Source organism: Loxodonta africana, chromosome 10 (assembly GCF_030014295.1).
Source record: "Loxodonta africana isolate mLoxAfr1 chromosome 10, mLoxAfr1.hap2, whole genome shotgun sequence".
Classification (NCBI taxonomy): Eukaryota; Metazoa; Chordata; class Mammalia; order Proboscidea; family Elephantidae; genus Loxodonta; species Loxodonta africana.
In genome coordinates, this window is record NC_087351.1 from 34,740,778 (window position 1) to 34,760,881 (window position 20,104).

Sequence of the window (20,104 nt, forward strand, 5' to 3'; positions counted from 1 at the left end):
GAACTTTATGGTGAAGGCAGTAGGTTCATGCTCATATTTTAATTTTAGAACAACTGTGCCTGGCTACAGTGTGGAGAACTGATCTGAAGGGTAGCTGATTTGAAGGTAGGAAGGCCCATTGGGAGGCTGTGGCAGTAACTCAGGTGGAGATGATGGTGGCCTGATCTAAGTACAGGAGTGGGGATAGTGAAAGAAAATGGACTGGAGAGCTATTTAAAAGGTACACTAGACAAGACCTTGTGAATTGTATATGGGGATTAAAGTAGGTCCAGGAATAAAGGATGATACACAGGTTCTGGCTTGAGCAACAGGAAGAAAGTGGTGCCATTTCACCACGATAAGGAAGCCGGGTGGAGGAGAGGAGTGCAGAGGAAAGAAAATGAGTTCAGTTGTTGTACACTGAACTTTTGATACCTTGGAATATCCAAGTGGAGATGCAGCTACCCATGCAGCTTAGTAGAAAAATCTGGGCTAGAGAACTATGTATCCCAAATGTCTCGGACTTCACCACCCAGTGAGAATAGACTTAGTTAAGTCACTACTATTCCCCAATTCTCATATGTTCAGATTCCCTCACTTACATGATCCTAGGAATCCTAGTCTCCCCAAGAATTTCCAGAAATCCTCACGGAATGCTTACAAGTGTGCAGGAATTGAATCCAACCTTGCTTTCCAAGGTTGGAACTGTTCCCATCACCCCGGCATTTGAATGTTTAGTCAAGCTGCAAATCTGCAACACCCAATGCTTGGGGAACTGGACACACCAGGGGCCATACCACACCACTGGTCACACTCAGGCTGCAATGGGGTATTTGAGTGTATTTGTTTCACAGGGTCTCTGCCCCTCTTTTTTAGAGTGCATATATGCTGGGAGGGTGATCAGGTTATGAAGAGTCAGCCTCCCCTCTGATCTTAGGCCCAGCACTGATGCTGGTTCTCTTTCCTGACCCTATCCCTGCAACTTGCCTCCTCCAAGGCTCCCTCAGCCACCAGCCTTCAGCTCTAGCTGTTGCCAGGACAGGACTTTCTTATATATTCAACACTACAATGCCTTTGTCTAAGTGTAAGCCCTGCTTAAAAACTTAAAATCCTCCAAAATTCTTATTCAAGGTCCTCCATATTCTGGACTCTATCTTTACAAACTTCCATCCCTTTCACACCCACCTGGTGTCCATCAACACCAAATTCCATACCCTCCCCTATCCCAGTACCCAGTGTGTCTCATATTCCATTGACGTGTCTTTAGTTATTGACAGCACGGTCCTTCCATGTCCATTCCCCGAAGTCTCACGTGCTTGTCTGAAATACTATAGCAGGCAGCCACATATAAAACCAAATTGTCTCATTCCATATGCCTGTAGCACTTTGCTTGAACTTTTAGTATGACCCCCATTGCTTATTCTTGCCACAAATATTCATTGAACAAAATTATGGAGGCATTATAGCATAGTGGTGAAGAGCATTGGAGTGACATTATCTGGGTCCACATCCTAGATTTGTCACTTACTCTGGCAAGTTACTTCATCTCTCTGTGCCTCAGTTTTCTGATATGTCAGAATAAGGAACAGGGAGGATAATTATAGCATCTCCCTCTTGGTCTTATTATGAGAATTAAATCAGTTTATTCATGCAAAGCACTTAAAGTAGTGCCCACACACATGAGTGCTCAATAAGTTTTACTTATTGTTATTATATACTTTATGTTTAAAATATAGCACAGCTCCCAGTACATTAAGTTGCCTCTCCATCACTGCCTCTGGGTCAGCACATAAGACAAATACAAAAGCGTAACACCTGCCTCTGATCACAATTGAAATTTGCAGGCTTTCTGGAAGAATGCCTTCCTGCCTTCATTTTTAACAATTTTTATCCAGCAGAGAATTGTTCCAGGATACGAGATCTAAACACTTTTTTTTTTGTCCTGACTGCATCAATTTTTCTTGCCTTCAATTCTCATTGAATGATAATGAATTGGTGGTACCTAGTATATACCAGGGCTATGCTAGGACTAGATATGCCATCATGAACAAAATAGATGTGATCCTGTCCTCAACGAAACGTAAAGGGAGACAGACACTAAATAAACATGAAAATAAATATATAACACAAAACTGTGATCAGTGCCGTGAAGAAAGACTGATCAGGTGGCAAAATAAGAAGCACCTAATTCACATTGGAAACCCTGGTGGAGTAGTGGGTAAGTGCTACCGCTGCTAACCAAGAGGTTGGCGGTTCAAATCCACCAGGTGCTCCTTGGAAACTCTATGGGGCAGTTCTACTCTGTCCTATAGGGTCGCTATAAGTCGGAATCGACTTGACGGCAACGGGTATTTTTTTTTTTTAATTCACATTGGTGGTCCGGTGGTAAAATTCTTACCTTCCTTGAGGGAGACTGGGGTTCGATTCCTGGTCAATGCAGCTCACGCACAGCCACCACTAGTGGAAGCTTGAGTGCAGCTATGATGCCAGACAGGAGTTTCCAGACTAAGATGGACTAGGAAGGAAGACCTGGCCATCTACTTCTGCAATGTCAGTGAAAACCCTATGGATCACACGGTCTGAGCCGCAACTGATCACGGGGATGGCACAGGACCGCGCAGCGTTTCTTTCCATTGTGCATTGGGTTGCTGTGAGTCGGGGGCTGACCTGATGTCAGCTAAAAAAAAAGCAACAATTACACTGAATGTTTAGTGAAGATCTATTTAAAGAAGTGATACTTAATCTGAGAGTGTGGTATGAGCAGGAATAACCTGCTAAAAATGAAGAGTGGAAGGAAGAAGATTCCAGGGGTATGCAAAGGTCAGAAGGAAGGAAAGAGCTTCTTGAGATCAAGAAAATGGGAGGAGAGTAGTGGTGTGACCTCAGCCTAGGAAGTAGGCGAGGCCCAAGAAGGAAGCAGGGAAGGTCACATGTGGTGAGGTCACAGGTCACACAGGGTGAGGTCATGAAGGGCCTCTTAGGTCACCCTAAACCAAACTAAACCAAGCCATTTGCCATAGAGTGGATTACGGTGACCCCACGTGTTTTGGAGTAGAACTGCACTCTATAGAGTTTTCATGGCTGTGACCGTTGGGAAGCAGATTACCAGGCCTTTCTTCTGAGGTGCCTCTGGGTGGGTTCAAACCACGAACTTTTGGGTTAGTAATCAAACACTTAACCATTTGTGCTACCCAGGGACTCCTTTTGGCCACTCCAGGGGTCTGCAATTTTATTCCAAGAGTATTGGAAAGCCACTGAAGGGTATTACGCAGTGGAGTGATGAATAACTGGACTTATACCTTTAAAAGACTGTTCTGGCTGCAGTGTGAAGTATGAATCGGAAAGCAGTGAAATGAATGAAATACAGCTCCCTGCAACAACATCGATGAATTCCAAAAACATATTACTAAGCAAAAAAAGCAAGTCACAGGACAATGCATGCTGATTGATTCTATTTATATAAAGGTCAAAAAACAGGCAAAACTAAACGAAACACTAAGGATCCACATACATATGTTAAAACTATAAAGGAAACGGTTATCTCAAAATTTCGGATAGTGGTCACTTCTAGAAGGACATGCAGAGTGTGATATATTTCATTGTACACATTTAGGTCACCTAACTCCAAAAAATGTTGCAAAATATTAAGATAAGAAAAAGTTGGATGCATGGGTGTATGTTATATTACTCTTCATATTTTTATATGCTTGAAATATTCCAAAAATAAAAATAAATAAAGGGAAAAACAGATCAGAGGAAGGAGAAAGCAGGAGGGAGACCAGCAGGGCCACTGTGCTGGGAGACCCCCGGGGCACCTAGTCATTGTGACCCATTGTGTGTGTGTAGAGTTGTGTTCCAGAGGCTGTGCTTACCTAGGCTACAATGTAAATGTCACTTCCTGGAACTCTGCAATGCACCTGTCAACCAGTGAGGAAGCAACCGCAGAAGTCTAGGGTACAGATAACAATGACTTGGACTAGGATAGTGGCAGTGGGGTAGAGAAAATTAGGCATATTCAAGTTATATTTAGGATAAAAGGACATGATAATAGACTGGATGTCCCAATGTACCAAAGGGATGGAGCCACACCTGCCCCTATGTCATTGGCTTTTCACAAAATGCTCTTTCCAAGAGCTGAGAACCAGCTGGGTCATAAGTGCATCTTTTTTTCAGATCTGGCAGTTTTTCCAAAGTCACCTCAAAGATCATTGAGTTCTGTTTTCATGCCAGATTGCCCAGTATCCACTGCCAAACCGCATGGAACAGAGAGGGGACGCCTGCTACACCCCAGAGGCTAGATCAGTTCAAAAATACCTCTAGACCCGTGTTTATATGTCCACTCCTGCCAAACACAGCTATTCATACTCACATAAGCAAGTTCCTGAATTCCAGGTTTCACTCAGGAAAACAGCCTTGGCATTTGCCACAATGCCTGGCCCTCTAGAACATGTACCACACAGTCGATTTTCACTTGGTCCTGCTTCTCAGCCACAGTCAGCCAGCCTGCCTGATGCACCTACATCAGCAGTCACCACAGGACAAATCATGGCAGCTGTGATGGCCCTCCCTGGGAAGATGCTGTCTGTTCTGCCCTGGTTAGAGTGGAGGCAGCGCTAGCGAAAGAGGGCCCAGGTATCCCGTCTCACCAGCACAGCTTCTCCTGGAACCAGTTGCCATTGAGTCAGTTCCAACTCATGGCAACCCTATGCGTGTCAGAGTAGCTCCATAGCGTTTTCAACTGCTGATTTTTTTCAGAGGTAGATCACCAAGACTTTCTTCCAAGGCACCTCTGGGTGGACTCGAACCACCAACCATTAAGTTAGCAGGGTAGTGCTTTAAGAGCTTGTGTAACCCATGAATTTTATTTAGTATCATAGTCCAACCTCTTTCCATGAGGGTGGAACTGTGTGGTTCTCAATTATATTCTTGAGCCCCAGTGCTCTGTAGGGTGACATGTGAGCACTCAGGACATCTAAGTGATTATCTGACAGATCAACTGAACGTGTGGAAGGACCCTGAACAATCATCTCTCCATTCATTCAAGGTTTGTCCATTCATTCATTGAACCCGTGCTTGCTGAGGGCTTCTCAGCTGTGAGACACGGGGTTGAAATTGGAACAAAAGATGAACAAGACAGTAAAAAATACCAGCCTTGAAAGCATTTATATCTACTTACAATTTGTGATGGTGTTTTGAGAGCTAATTTAAATGGGCATTGTCTTTCCTACTCACACTAAATTTTTCTGCCTCCCTTAAAAATTCTATTTGAATAACCATCTTTTGTCCATTTTGCTGGGAGGGTTTATATTCAATTAGTTTTTATTTGTAGTAATGGAATACGATTAAGGTGATTTTCAAAAGTCAACTAGATATTTTCTATCAGGTATTTCTACCAGGAGTATCTTAAAGCCTGTGGGCTTAAGCTGATGCTAATAATATTATGGTATTTCTCCTGTCTGGTCTTACCCAGGAGCAAAGAATATTAAAGGTATGTGTTCTTGGAATTCCGTGTGCAAGTGACACAGGGACCCGAGTGTGAAACACCACAACTGGCAGATTCAGTTTAATTCACCAACATGTATTGGTCAACCTATCATGAGAAATATAATGATTTATATTAAGATTTTGATACAAAATCTGACAAAGAAAGTAAATAAAATTGTGGACCAATTTTCCTCATAAATATAGATGGAAATAAATAAAATGCTAGTAAGATTATCCAGTGTTGCCATAACAGAAATACCATAAGTGGGTGGCTTTAACAAACAGAAGTTTATTTTCTCACAGTTTAGGAAGCTGTTAAGTCCGAATTCAAGGGTGCTCGCTCTAGGGAAAGGATTTCTCTCTGCGTTGGCTCTGTAAGAAGGTCCTTGTCTCTTCTGAGCTCCTGCTCCTGAGAAAACTTCATGTGGCTTGGATCTGTCTTCCCCTATCTCTGCATCTCTCATGCTCGTTTAACCTCTTATATCTCAAAAGAGATTAACTCAAGACACACCCTACACTAGTCTTGTCTCATTAACTAAGCACAAACAACTCATCCCCAAACAGGATTATAACCACAGGCATAGAGGTTAGGATTTATAACACATATTTTGGGGGGACACAATTCAATCCATAACAAACATTATGTTGAAGGAATAATATACAGCAGTAAGGAGATTTTATTTTTAAACTGCAAGTATATAGTTTATTGTAAAGAAATGTATCACATTCATAAATTGAAAGAGAAAAAAGACAAATCATTTCCAAATATGTCCAAAATGGACTTAATGTAATTTAACAGGCATTTCTAATTTAAGTAAAAATGATTAGTGTATTATGATACAAAGATTATAACAGAAACCAAAAGCAATATTGGCTTAACAATGAAACACTAGCTGCCATCCCATTAAAGTCAGGAAGAAGACAATGATAGTCACTATGATCACTATTTAATATTGCAGAAGAAATCAATTTAATAAGCAAAGTAAAAAAATAAATTCTAGTAATATCAGTAGAGATAAAATTCTCATTATTTTCAGATGTTATCACTGTCTTTCTAAAAAATGTTTAAGAAAATGTACTGAAAAATTATTAGGAAAACAAAAGATTGTAGCATGGTAACAAATTACAAGACAAATGTTGTGAAATAAACATACTTCCTATATACACTGGCAACAGCCAGTTAGAAATAAGGCTGAGAAGAATTCATTCATAATTGCAACAATAAAATATTCAAGAGCAAATGTAAAAAGAAAAGAAATATATAAGATCTATATGAAGAAAACTGTACAGCATTGCTGAAGGACAGAGACGAAGCCCTGAATATATGGAGTAACATACCATGTTCATAGACAAGAAAACTCAGTATTGTCAAGATGCCAATTTCCCCCCAAATAACTTTTTACATGAATTGACACAGTGGCTGCAGCAATGAGCTAAAACATAGCAATGATTGTGAGGATGGCAAAGGACCTGGCACCCCATTTCACTGTTATTCATAAGGTGGCTATGAGTCAGAACTGACTCGATGGTGCCTAAAAACAACAAAGCTTTTTTCATTTAAGAAAATTCCATTTAATGCACATCCACATTTGAAATTCTAGAAATTTCAAATCCACAGAAAGACTTAAAAATAGTGCAATAAACATTTGTACATGCCTCACTTTAATTCAAGGAGCCCTGGTGGCTCCAGATGAAGTGCTTGATTGACAACAGAAAGATCAGTGGTTCAAATCTAACAGCCACTCCACAGAGAAAGTTGCGGCAATCTGCTTTCTTAAAGATTAATAATAAAAAAAATTACAGCCTTGGAAACCTATGGGGCAGTTCTACTCTGTCCTATAGGGTCACTATGAGTCAGAATCAACTTGATGGCAACAGGCTTTTGGCACTTCATCAGTTGTTAGTATCCTGCCACATTAACTTCATCTCTCTCCTATGCTTTTTTCCTGAACCATTTAAATGAAAATTGCAGATATCATGGCACTTTGCTCCTAAATACTTCAGCATGTCTCCTAAGAATTAAAGCATTTTTGACAGAGCAAAAGTGTCATTTTCACACTTGAGACAATTAACAATAATTACATAATACCATCTAAAACAGTGCTTACCAAACTTTACTGTGTATACAAGTCACCTAGGGATTTTATGAAAATGCAGATTCTGAGCAAATCTGGGCTAGGGCTTGAGGTCCTGAATTTCTAACAGGCCCCCAGATGATGGTGACACTGCTGGCTGCAGACCACACTTTGAGTTGCAAAGGTCAAAACAGTAAATATCTAGTTTTCTCTAATGATCCTCTAGTTTGTTTGTTTGTTTTTAATTCAGGATCAAATCAAGTGCACACATTGCAGTTGATTGCTATATATAAGTCTTAAAATCTAGAACCGTCACACAGGTTTTTTCTGTTTTTGAAGAGTCCAAACCAATTGTTTAGTGTTGTTATTAGGTACCATTGAGTTGGTTCCAACTCATAGTGACCCTGTGTACACCAAAACAAAACACTGTCTAGTCCTGCACCATCCTCACAATCATTGCTACGATTGAGCCCATTCTTGCAGACGCTGCGTCAATACATCTCCCTGAGGGTCTTCCTCTTTTTCTCTGACCCTCTACTTTAACAAGCATGATGTCCTCCAGGGACTGGTCCCTCCTAATAACATGTCCAAAGTATGTGAGACCAAGTCTTGCCATCCTTGCTTCTAAGGAGCATTCTGGCTGTACTTTTTCCAAGACAGATGTGTTCATTCTTCTGGCAGTCCATGGTATATTCAATATTCTTCACCAATGCCATAATTTAAATGCATCAACTCTTCTTTGATCTTCCTTACTCATTGTGCAGTTTTTGCATGCACATGAGGCAATTGAAAACACCATGGCTTGGGTCAGGTGCACCTTAGTCCTTAAAGTGGCATCTTTGCTTTTTAACACTCTAAAGAGGTATTTTGCAGCAGATTTGCCCAATGCAATGCATCGTTTGATTTCTTGACTGCTGCTTCCATGGTGTTGATTATGGTTGCAAGTAAAATGAAATCCTTGACAAATTCAGTATCTTCTCCATTTATCATGAGGTTGCTTACTGGTCCAATTGTAAGGATTTTGTTTTCTTTATGTTGAGGTGTAATCCATACTGAAGGCTGTGGTCTTTGATCTTCATCAATGAGTGCTTCAAGTCCTTTTCACTTTCAGCACGTAAGGTTGTGTCATCTGCATATCGCAGGTTGTTAATGAGCCTTCCTCCAATTCTTCATATGGTTCAACTTCTTGAATTATTTGTTCAGCATACAGATTGAATGAGTATGGTAAAAGGATACAACCCTGATGCATACCTTTCCTGATTTTACATCACACAGTATCCCCTTGTTCTGTTGGAATGACTGCCTCTTGGTCTGCATAGAGGTTCCTCATGAGCACAATTAAGTGTTCTGGAATTCCCATTCCTCACAATGTTATCCATAATTTGTTATGATCCACACAGTCAAATGCCTTTGCATAGTCAATAGAACACAGGTAAACATCTTTCTGGTATTCTCTGGTTTCAGCCAAGATCCATGTGACATCAGGAATGATATCCCTTGTTCCATGTCCTTTTCTGAAACTGGCTTGAATTTCTGGCTTTTCCCTGTTGATGTACTCCTGCAAGCACTTTTGAATGATCTTCAGCAAAATTTTACTTGCATGTGGTACTAATGATATTGTTTGATAATTTCCACATTCTGTTGGATCACCTTTCTTTGGAATGGTCACAAATATGGATCTCTTCCAGTCGGTTGGCTGAGTAGCTGTCTTCCGAATTTCTTGGCATAGACAAGTGAGCACTTCCAGTGCTGCATCCATTTGTTGAAATATCTCAGTTGGTATTCTGTCAATTCCTGGAGCCTTGTTTTTCACCAATGCCTTCAGTGTAGCTTGGACCTCTTCCTTCAGTACCACTGGTTCTTGATCATATGCTACCTCCTGAAATGGTTGAATATCAACCAGCGCTATTTGGTGCAGTGACTGTGTATTCATTCCATCTTCTTTTGATGCTTCCTGTGTCATTTAATATTATTCCCGTAGAATTCTTCATTATTGCAGCTGGAAGCTTGAATTTTTTCTTAAGTTCTTTCAGTTTGAGAAATGCCAAGCATGTTCTTCCCTTTTGTTTTTCTAACTCCAGGTCTTTGCATATATCATTATAATGTTTTACTTTGTCTTCTTGAGCTGCCCTTTGAAATCTTCTGTTTAGCTTTTTTACTCGTTTCTTTCTCTTGCTTTAGCTATTCTATGTTCAAGAGCAACTTTCAGAATCTCTTCTGACATCCATTGTGGACTTATCTTTCTTTCCTGTCTTTTTAATGACCTCTTGCCTTCTTCATCTATGATGTCCTTGATGTCATTTTACAACTTGCCTGGTCTTCGGTCATCAGTGTCCAATATGACAAATCTATTCTTGAGGTGGTCTCTAAATTCAGGTGGAATATACTCAAGGTCATACTTTGGCTCTCATGGACTTGTTCTAATTTTCTTCAGTTTCAACTTGAACTTGCATATGAGCAATTGATGGTCTGTTCTTCAGTCAACCCCTGGCTTGTTCTGACTGATGATATTGAGCTTTTCCATCATCTCTTTTCACAGATATAGTCATCAGTTCTCAGTTCTATTCAGCTTCCGTTTAGGATTAAGCAATGGAAGAATAGCCATATCATGTTCTCTGGGAGCTTAGGGAGCACTATTGCAGCTGTATTTTCCCGAAAACTCTGAGGTTTGAAGGTCTAGTGCTGTAGGATCCTGAGTGCTGGAAGGAAGTGGGCTGGAATACGAGTTTAAAAGACCCTGGACAGTGAAATCAGGGCAAATGGAAAAAGCTGTAGAACTACGTGCAGAGTGGATATAACAACTATCCTAAATTCCCTGTGGTGCTCAAAGTCTCATTAACATCATTTGCAATAGTTGTGTAATTCACATATAATTTGGAATAATTCTGTCATTTCAGAGGAAAATAAACTTAGGTTGAAGGTCCTAGCCCATATTCTGTAGAAATACAAAGCCTATGCCCCAACCCCATCTCTTCAAATTCCTAGTAGCTTGGGTTTACCACAACAGTTTCTGTTCTTGGCCCTAATCAGAGCTCTCCTCGTGAGACTAGCTCATCTTTTTTTCTGCTTTAATGCCTTCCCAGATGTATAACTCAGCCACCATGCTATCATCTAGAGACAAATGCTTTTTAGGGGAAGCTGGGGAAGAAAATTAGAGTAGTCCTGAAGGGAACTCTGAGGGTTTAACCACCAGCTCAAGGGAAATAAGAGGTAAGAGTTTGCCTTTAATCTCTTTTTATGCAGCCTCCTTTTACTCTTCCTCTTCCTCCTTCTTCAAGGGAGTCTCACTGGGTAGGAGTGTGGGCCTCATTGGTGGGAAATAAGCAGGACAACAATCAGCAGGACTTGACATGCATAAATATTTTTGAGTCAGCAGTTCTTGCTTCCTCCTCTTCTTCTTCACCAGATTGTGATATGTTTTTGTCTCCAAAAGCAGAAAAACTTGTTTTGCAAGTGTGTGTCTGAATCTTTCTGTCTTATACATGGACCAAACATTTTTGAAATTAACTTCCAAGTATTTGGTGCCTTTGTCTACTGATTCTGCAGTGGGAGTCTCATTTCTGGCTGTACAAGTTAAAGATAGGGGAGAGTGAGATGAGACTGTTGGGAATTCTAAGTAAAGGAATTCCAGGAGCACTGGCAGGGTGCGGAAAGAGTGGTAAAACAACTAATAAACACTTCAAAACATCACCCCACCACACAGAGATACAAAAGATAGAGTGGATTATTTTTTCTTTCAGTTAAGAGATTATCTCTGCACAAATACATTTTAAAGTATTTATGTAATGGATAATTTTAAATTCAAGCACAATTGAAATTTACAAATTAATTTTACAGTTAAATTTAAATACAAATTTTAAGAAACGAAGTCTAGAAGAGGAAGAATGGGCATATTTGAAAATGGTTCAAAGTGCTATCCCCAGAAGGGTACAAGACTTATAAGGCATAACAGTGTAGGATACTACTCAAGAAGAGCAATAGAACAGAACATAAAGCCCAGAAATGTGTGTGTGTGTGATTTATACATATACATGTATATTTATATGTGCTAAAAATAACATTTCAGATCAGTACTAAAAGGACGAATTAATAAATCATGTGAGACAGCTAATTTATTATTTTTCTAGGGCTGCCATAACAAAACACCACAAACTAGGTGGCTTTTAAGAACAGAAATTTATTCTCACAGTTCTGGAGGCTAGTAGTCCACATTCAGGCTGTCAGCAGAGCCATGTTCTCTGTGCAGGTTCTAGGCAAAATCCTTTCTTATCTCTCTCAGCTTCTGGTAACCCCAGGTGTTCCTGACTTTCAACTACAGCATAACTCAGTACACAGATGGCCGTCATCCTTCTATCTGTCACTCTGTGTCTCTTCTGCTCTTTTATAAAACACTAAAAAAAAAAAAAAAAAAAAAAACTACTCAGATTGAATTAGGACCGATTCTACTCCAGTATGACCTCATGTTAACTTAAATGATACATCTTCAAAGACCATATTTCCAAAAAAAGGTCAGTTATAGTAACAGGGGCTAGGACTTCAACATAAATTTTAGGGGAATACAAGTCAACCCATAATGATTAATTATTAGAAAACAGAGTTTTATCATACAAAATACAACTGAATAAATTCTCGATGGGTTAAATATTCAAAGAAACAAATCCATGTTTTGGCACCCAATAATGGTAGAACTGCTTATACCAGACTGACTCTCCTGCTGATTACAATGATAAACTCTAAATAAAATTTGATACAACTGTTTGAAAACATTGGAGAGGCACCAAAAGTAAGCAGAAACTAAAAGGAATTTGATCTTTGAAAGAAGTACATCATGCTGGGTGAGATTCACATTTATTCGGTGCTTCCTTTGAGGATGCTCCCCAATTCAGTAGTGCACAGGAGATACAGCCAAGGAGACAGCAACAAATTTTCTGGGCTTGGAAGTCAGAGACTGGATTTCAAGACTGCCAGAGTAGCTGGAAATTGAAGGGGGGGTGTCATGGATTGAATTATGTCCCCCCAAAAATGCGAGTATCAATTTGGCTGGGCCATGATTCCTGGTATTATGTGACTTTCCTATATGTTGTAAATCCTGCCTCTGTGATGTTAATGAGGGAGGATGGGCGGCAGTTGTGTTAGTGAGGCAGGACTCAACCTACAAGACTGGATTGTGTACTGAGGCAATCTCTTGAGATATAAAAGAGAGAAGCCAGCAGAGAGACAGGGGGACCTCATACCACCAAGAATGCTGCACTGGGAGCAGATTGTGTCCTTTGGACCCGGGGTTCCTGCGCAGAGAAGGGGTCCTAGTCCAGGGGAAAACTGATGAGAAGGATCCTCCTCCAGAGCCGACAGAGAGAGAAAGCCTTCTCCTGGAGCTGATGCCCTGATTTTGGACTTTCAGCCTATTTTATTGTGAGAAAATAAACCTCTCTTTGTTAAAGCCATCCACTTCTGGTATTTCTGTTATAGCAGCACTAGATGACTAAGACAGGGGTAAAATGTGGAAAGAAGGAAGCTACAGAGGGGAAACCTCCAAATCTGCCCCCCCCAAAAAAAAATTCCTCCAATCCTTGGCTGTCTCTAGAACTGTGCATTCATAGGACAAGAATCTAAGGAACTCAAGGGAAAGAAACAGCTGGAGGTGGCATCAGATACGCCAACAGTTGTCTGATGCTCAGGAGAAGACCTTTCCGTTGACTCCCAGAAGAGCCATGTATTAGGAGTTAGGGTCGTGTGCAAGGACTCTAGGACAAAAGGCAAAACGGAAGTAGGCCACACACTCAAGGAAACTCCCTTTCAGTTGATTGGCTACTCACAGCAGATCCCATCATGGGGGTGATCACATGTCAGATCTCAATATGGAAGTGATCACAACATTTATACAACTGCCAAAACACTGAGAATCATGGCCCTGCCAAGTTGACACACAATCTTAACCATCACGGCAATAAGAGCAACAACAAAATATTTATTAAATATCAGGGTGGCAAAGCCTTAAAAGCAAAGGTGCAAAGACAGAATCCAAGACAGACAGGTCTGACTTTATAAGAATTTAATCTTTGGTACATTAAGAAAAAGAAAACATAGTCAATAACATTGAAAAATTACAAATTAGAAAAAAAATTAATACCTATGAAAAGCAAAAGATCCTGGGCAGAGTCCGGGGACATTATCAAGTCAATTGCTCATTTCAAGAACAGTTTCAAACTGAGGGCCTGTACCTGATCCCATCCCTAGACAGACCATGTGATGACTTCTCCAGTGATAGTACTTGCTTGACCACTATAGAACCATCACAAGATTTGTATCACTTAGCTACCATTCCAAAACTTAGTGGCTTAAAACAACATTTCCTATTTCTTAGGAATGTACAACCCAGCTGGATGGTTCTGCTACTCTGGATTGGGCTTGGCTGATATCAGCGAGGCTCACTCATGGGTCTGCAGTCATGTGGCAGGTAGGGTATAAGCCATCCTGGACCATCCAGCCCAGCCAAGACAGCCAACACACAGAATTGTGAGCTAAATAATAAATGTTTCCTATTTTTTAAACCACTAAGCTTTGGGATGGTTTGTTAAGCAGCAAAAGTTAACTAGTACAATGTTAGAAAAAGCTTTCTGACTCTTCACAAGTTATATGGTTAACAAGATGATATGTTAACATAAGCATATCCCTTCCTTTAAGAACCTTATAGTTTCCTAGCAGAAATAGTAATAATCATGTAATTAGCTGAAATGTTTAATTACAGTCATAACAAAAAGGCATTTTAGGGATAAAATTGAGCCACAGATTCTCTTGGTCACTTGAAGTGTAGGTTAGAATTCATAGAACCATCCATAGCCCTTCAGTATATTTCATGCTGGGCTCTTTTTTCTCCCTCTTTGAAGCCCTACAAACTTTCTTTTAGAATAGGAAGAGCTAACTAAACTCAGGGGAGCCTTAAAATCATCCATTAGAATGTAGGAAAAAAACTATAACTTCTTTTTATATTTATTTTTATTGCATCCTTTAAAAATTTATGTTTTTATTTAAATTTTATTATACACAAAATATATTAGTTCAGTACTATAAACATATAATTTAAAAATTCATAAATGCTCAAAATAACTTTTATCGATAGTATCATAGACATCTGGAGACCCCTAATGTAGGCCTACCTCTAAATTTCTGTATGCCCAGATATTTACCACCAGCACACAGAATATGCTAATTTATCATCTTCGAGGAAATTCTCCTCAGTTATTACAACCATCAGATAGCACTCTTCTGTTTCTCTCCAGAAAGCTTCTTTTTCTTGTGGGTCTTGGAGCTCTTCTTGAAAAATAATAATTAATGGAGAGCTTGCTGTGTGCTGGTGCTAGGCACTAGGCGTAAGTAATAAACAAGAGGCATAGCTCATGGAAATCGCAAGCTCTCTCTTGTCACGGATCCTCATGACTCTTCCTGGAAAAGATGATATATCCATTTTCATAATGCAGAGTGTCTGCTCCTGAATCTGTGTCTGATCCTGTGAGGGAAGAACCCTATATGGTTTCTCTACAGAAAACTCAGATCAGTTCTGATGCTTTGATGAATCAGCAAACAGGATGTGGAGAGAGAGACAAGAGAGAGTCTAAAGGGGTGTTTGCTGAAAGAGGAGGGCAAATAAGGACATTCCTCATTGTTTAAAACATAGGGTGAGTCTGACTATGCTTTGTTCCGTGGTTAGGGCCAGCCTTTCCTAGTCAAAGCTGGCTGAAGAAGGCAGAGAGGGGAGTGCTTCAGGCAAAAGAGGAACAAGAGAAAATGCCTATCTCCTCTACCTTCATCCCTTTCTTCCCTCAGAGTAAGATGGTGCTAAGTACTCTTGATGGTGAAAAAGAACTCTTGCCTACACCCAATCAGGCTGAAAAAAGGAAGGAAAAGAACTTAATGTCATGAAGAAGGGGTGGAGAATGAAGGAGATGAAGTGCCTGTTCTTTTGATGGCATTAATTTTACACTCTTCTTTTGAAGGGTACAAATGGCTCTTGAACCATTCTGTCACCGCCTTCCCTCTCTCTCTCGTTTTTTTTTTTTTTCCTCTGCTACTTTCCTTCTCCTTTGTTTTCCCCCCAGTTTTTTTTTGTTTTGTTTTGTTTTTTTACCAGGGATGGAAGAAAAGCTTATGCTCTGGTAAGATGCACTTGGTGATTGTTGGTAGGAAAAGAGACAACTCGTTTTATTTTGTTTTCTTCCCATATGCCAAGAATAAGTAAAAAGTAGAGCAGGCAACCCACCTGGAGCAAAGGGGAATGAAGAACACCAAAGACACAAGGAAAATATGAGCTCAAGAGAAAGAAAGAGCCACATAAACCAGAGACTTCACCAGCCTGAGACCAGTAGAACCAGACTGCTCTGACAGGGAACACAACAGAAAGTCCCTGTTGGACCAGGAGAAAAATGGGGTGCAGAACTCAAATTCTAGTAAAAAGACCAGACTTAATGGTCTGAGACTGGAGGAACCCCAGAAGACATGGACTCCAGACTCTCTGTTAACCCAGATCTAAAACCATTCCCGAAGTCAACTCTTCAGACAAAGATTAGACTGGACTATAAGACATAAAATGATACTCATGAAGACTGTGCTTCTGAGTTCAAGTAGCGACATGAGACTAAATAGGCAGCTTCTGTCCGGAGGAGAGATGAATAGGCAGAAAGGAGCAGGAGCTGGTTGAATGGACACAGGAAATCCAGTGTGGAAAGGAGTGTGCTGTCATATTACAGAGAGAGCAACTAGGGTCACATAACAATGTGTGTATCAGTTTTTGTATCAGAAACTGACTTGAATTGTAAACTTTTGCTTAAAGCACAATAAAAAAAAAAAAAAGTAGAGCAGGGGTGAAGGAGAGAGGGTTAGGATATATACTCTGGCAACCTCATCTTCACCTCTCCTGGTTTGCTCTCCTGGCCCAGCCCCTTCTCACAGGGAGGATCTCAGTTCTCCCCCTTTCCTCCATCAATGTCAGGAGTGGCAGACGGCATCCAATATCCAGATTCCTATGGCACCAGCTGCCCCCCAAACCCCAGGGCTTTGGTCATAATCCTAGGCCTGCATCTGCCATCTCACAAGCTCTGAAACTGCAATAGAAGTAGGGAGGAAAATTAATCACATGGAGGAAGAAGGTCTCATCCTACACCTGCCCTTTCCTCACCTCTAACCCTTACAGATGTGGCCAGAGCCACAGGACAAATGTGTGATTGGGGAAATGGACTCATCCTCAATACCTGGGCGTGAAGGTCCAATAAAATATAAAACTAGAGCTGCAAATAAGCTCCATGGTTAGTTCATGAAATTCAGCCATTGAGCCAGGCAACCGAGTCTGGATACAGTCCAGATAAAGTTATAAAAAATTTTAAAAAAGGCAAAGATGCTTATAAAGACATGGAATCAGAGAAACTTTCTTCTACCACTGAGCCTCTGCAACCTCTCCAAATTTCTAGCCGCCATCACCATCTCCCAAGAGACAGGGAACTTTGGATAAGCCAATGTTTCTTTAAATCTGGGCCTGGTGCTTTACTTACTTTAAGTAAACATGAGTCTGAATGTCTCAGTGATAACTGAATTCAATTTGGAAAGCAAGAGTTATATAAAGTATATTAAGTACTTAGTCCCAACATGGTCCTTGGAACACAGTGTTTTTGAACTATTCCTTATTCTCAGTTCCACTCCTCCCCAGATACAAGGAACCCTTCTCCACTTATTCTTGGCCCGTGGTCTCCCTGAAAATTCTAGTATTGCTCTGCCTGCCTTTGGAGCCAAGTCTTCCTCACGGTTTAGGTAACACTCACCCTACATGAATTCTCCCAGCAGAGTACACTTTTGCATCTCTTGGGCAGTCTACTAAAGAGTAATGAATTCATCATGTAGAACATGAAAATCCATTAGACAATTTTATGTACATTACTTCATTTAAGCCTCTGAACAATCTACTGGATGAGAAGCACCATCCCCATTTGAAAGATAAGAAAACTGAGGTTCAGAAAGCCAATTACTTAGCCTGGATTCCCAAACAGCAGAGCCTGAAACAGAGGGCTTATGTGCCGTTACTTTTACTTATCAATACAATCCTGGGGAGTAGGCATAAGGGACAAGGGGAGTGAAGCTGAAAAAGAGGGAAACTAATACAGAGATGCAATGTTGAGCTGCAGTGAATTATGACTGACTGCTTGATTCCGTGGGAATGTGTCCTGAAGAAGCTGGAAAACTAAGTCTTCGGGCCATCCACTGCAAGGAGAATGAGGGAGTGCCAAGTTGTGCCTGGAGTTACCGAGTTTGACAGCCTCATATTAGACTAAAATGGCAGTTACTTTTTGTTTCATCTCTTCCTATTCAAGAAACTGCCTGCCCATCCTTGTCCCAAACTTAAATCTGACACACCTGGCAAGGTGCATGAGCAATTTCTGAAAACCCCTAGGCCTAGTCTGCATTAGGTCGTAGGTGCCTACTTACCTTCATTAAACGGAAGGGAAGGAATCCTGGTGGGACAATGGTTAAGCACTCGGTGCTACCCAAAAAGTCAATGGTTTGAAGCCACCAGTGGCTCCACGGAAGAAAAGACCTGGTGATCTGTCCCCATAAAGATTACAGTATAGGAAACCCTATACGGCAGTTTTATGCTGTCTTATAGGGTCACCGTAAGCCTAGGGATCTCATGTAAAAAGGGACAGGATAGTTTGGTTCCCAATTCCATCTGATTTCTGGCTTTGCCAGCCAAATACCAACAAATGATCTGTAAAATAAAGTCTCTTGCTTATCTGTTATTATAATTCCGCCAAGTTTCACAATTCTAGGTCATTTCAGGATGAAAAAGGAATAAATAAAGGTATGAAAACAATTCAGAAGATGTTGTCAACATGGAAATACAACAAAAAGATGCAACCCTCAAACAGCAGAAGTTGTCAAAAAGAATACGCAAGAACAAAAGAAGAATTAATTTTTAAAAAAGGAAAAACTCTAGATTTTGGGGAAAAAAATCACAGATTGAAAATTGTGCCAACAGAGTTTGGAAAAGTTAACATCAAATGAAACTCCAAGATATAGCTTATTCAACGTTTTAAACAACAGGCAAAGATAAATTGGCAAGTTTTCAGGCAGGAAAATACAGGTCATGTTCAAAGGAATAAGCTATCCAGTTTAGCTCTGGATTTCTCGCCTCTCACTAGCAATGCCAGAAGACCATGGGGTGGTATCTTCCACTGGAGACTGAGTGGAAAGGGGTGACTTAAAAGTGATGTGCCAGGGGTTTGGGGACCATGGTTTCAGGGGACACCTAAGTCAATTGGCATAATAAAATCTATTAAGAAAACATTCTGCACCCCACTTTGAAGAGTGGCGTCTGGGGTCTTAAACGTTAGCAAGCGGCCATCTAAGATGCATCAATGAGTCTCAACCCACCTAGATCAAAGGAAAATGAAGAACACCAAGGACACAAGGTCATTACGAGCCCAAGAGACAGAAAGGGCCACATGAACCAGAGATTACGTCGTCCTGAGACCAGAAGAACTAGATGGTGCCCAGCTACAACCAATGACTGCCCTGACAGGGAACACAACAGAGAACCCCTGAGGGAGCAGGAGAGCAGTGGGATAAAAAATGCAGACCCCAAATTCTCATAAAAAGGCCAGACTTAATGGTCTTACTGAGTCTAGAAGGACTCCAGTAGTCATGGCCCCCAGACCTTCTGTGGGCCCAGGACAAGAGCCATTCACAAAGCCAACTCTTCAGACAGGGATTGGACTGAACACTGGGTTGGAAAGAGATGCTGGTGAGGAATGAGCTTCTTGGATCAGGTGGACACTTGAGACTAGGTCGGCATCTCCTGCCTGGAGGGGAGATGAGAGGGTAGAGGGGGTTAGAAGCTGGCGAAATGGACATGAAAAGAGAGAGTGGAGGGAAGGAGCAGGCTGTCTCATTAGAGGGAGAGTGATTGGGAGTATGTAGCAAGGTGTGTATATAAGTTTTTGTGTGAGAGACTGACTTGATTTGTAAACTTTCACTTAAAGCACAATAAAAATTACAAAAAAACAAAAAGTGACGTGCCACATCAAATTTTCTTTTCTGTGGTACGGCAACAGAAAGATTATTCATACTGTCCAAACTCGGAACATTGGTCAACCAAGACACTTTCTGCCAAGAGCGCTCAAAGATACCGAAGATACTATGATTGGATAAAATACACTGGTATAAAACAAAAAAAAACAGTTGCCACCCAAGTCGATTCCGACTCATAGCGACTCTACAGGACAGAGTAGAACTGCCCCATAGGGTTTCCAAGGAGTGGCTGGTGGATTCGAACTGCCGAGCTCTGTGTAATAACTTCCAAATACTATAAGAAAAGCGATTGATTTTGCTTTAAAATTTGAAAGCAGTAATGCCTAAAAGCAAATAAAGCAACCTAAAATAGAAAGGAAAAAAAAGGGAGGAGTGGCCAACTCCTCACATCTTAAATTGTCTAAAGTTAAGGGAAGAAACAAATGGTGTAGGCCAAAGGAGCAATACAGCTTGTCTTCCAAAAATTGGTGCCCCAAACTGCGGTTAATTCAGTA

General features: G+C 40.7%; 1 long non-coding RNA gene across 1 annotated transcript in view; it reads right to left on the reverse strand.

The window, feature by feature from the left end:
- Positions 1-383: 383 nt before the first annotated feature.
- The window catches only part of LOC111748111 (uncharacterized), a 55,590-nt gene continuing 35,869 nt past the window's right edge, over positions 384-20,104 (reverse strand). The window contains exon 3 of the long non-coding RNA XR_010323143.1: positions 384-11,929. This is a non-coding gene — a long non-coding RNA (uncharacterized LOC111748111). The remainder of the gene's footprint in view (positions 11,930-20,104) is intronic.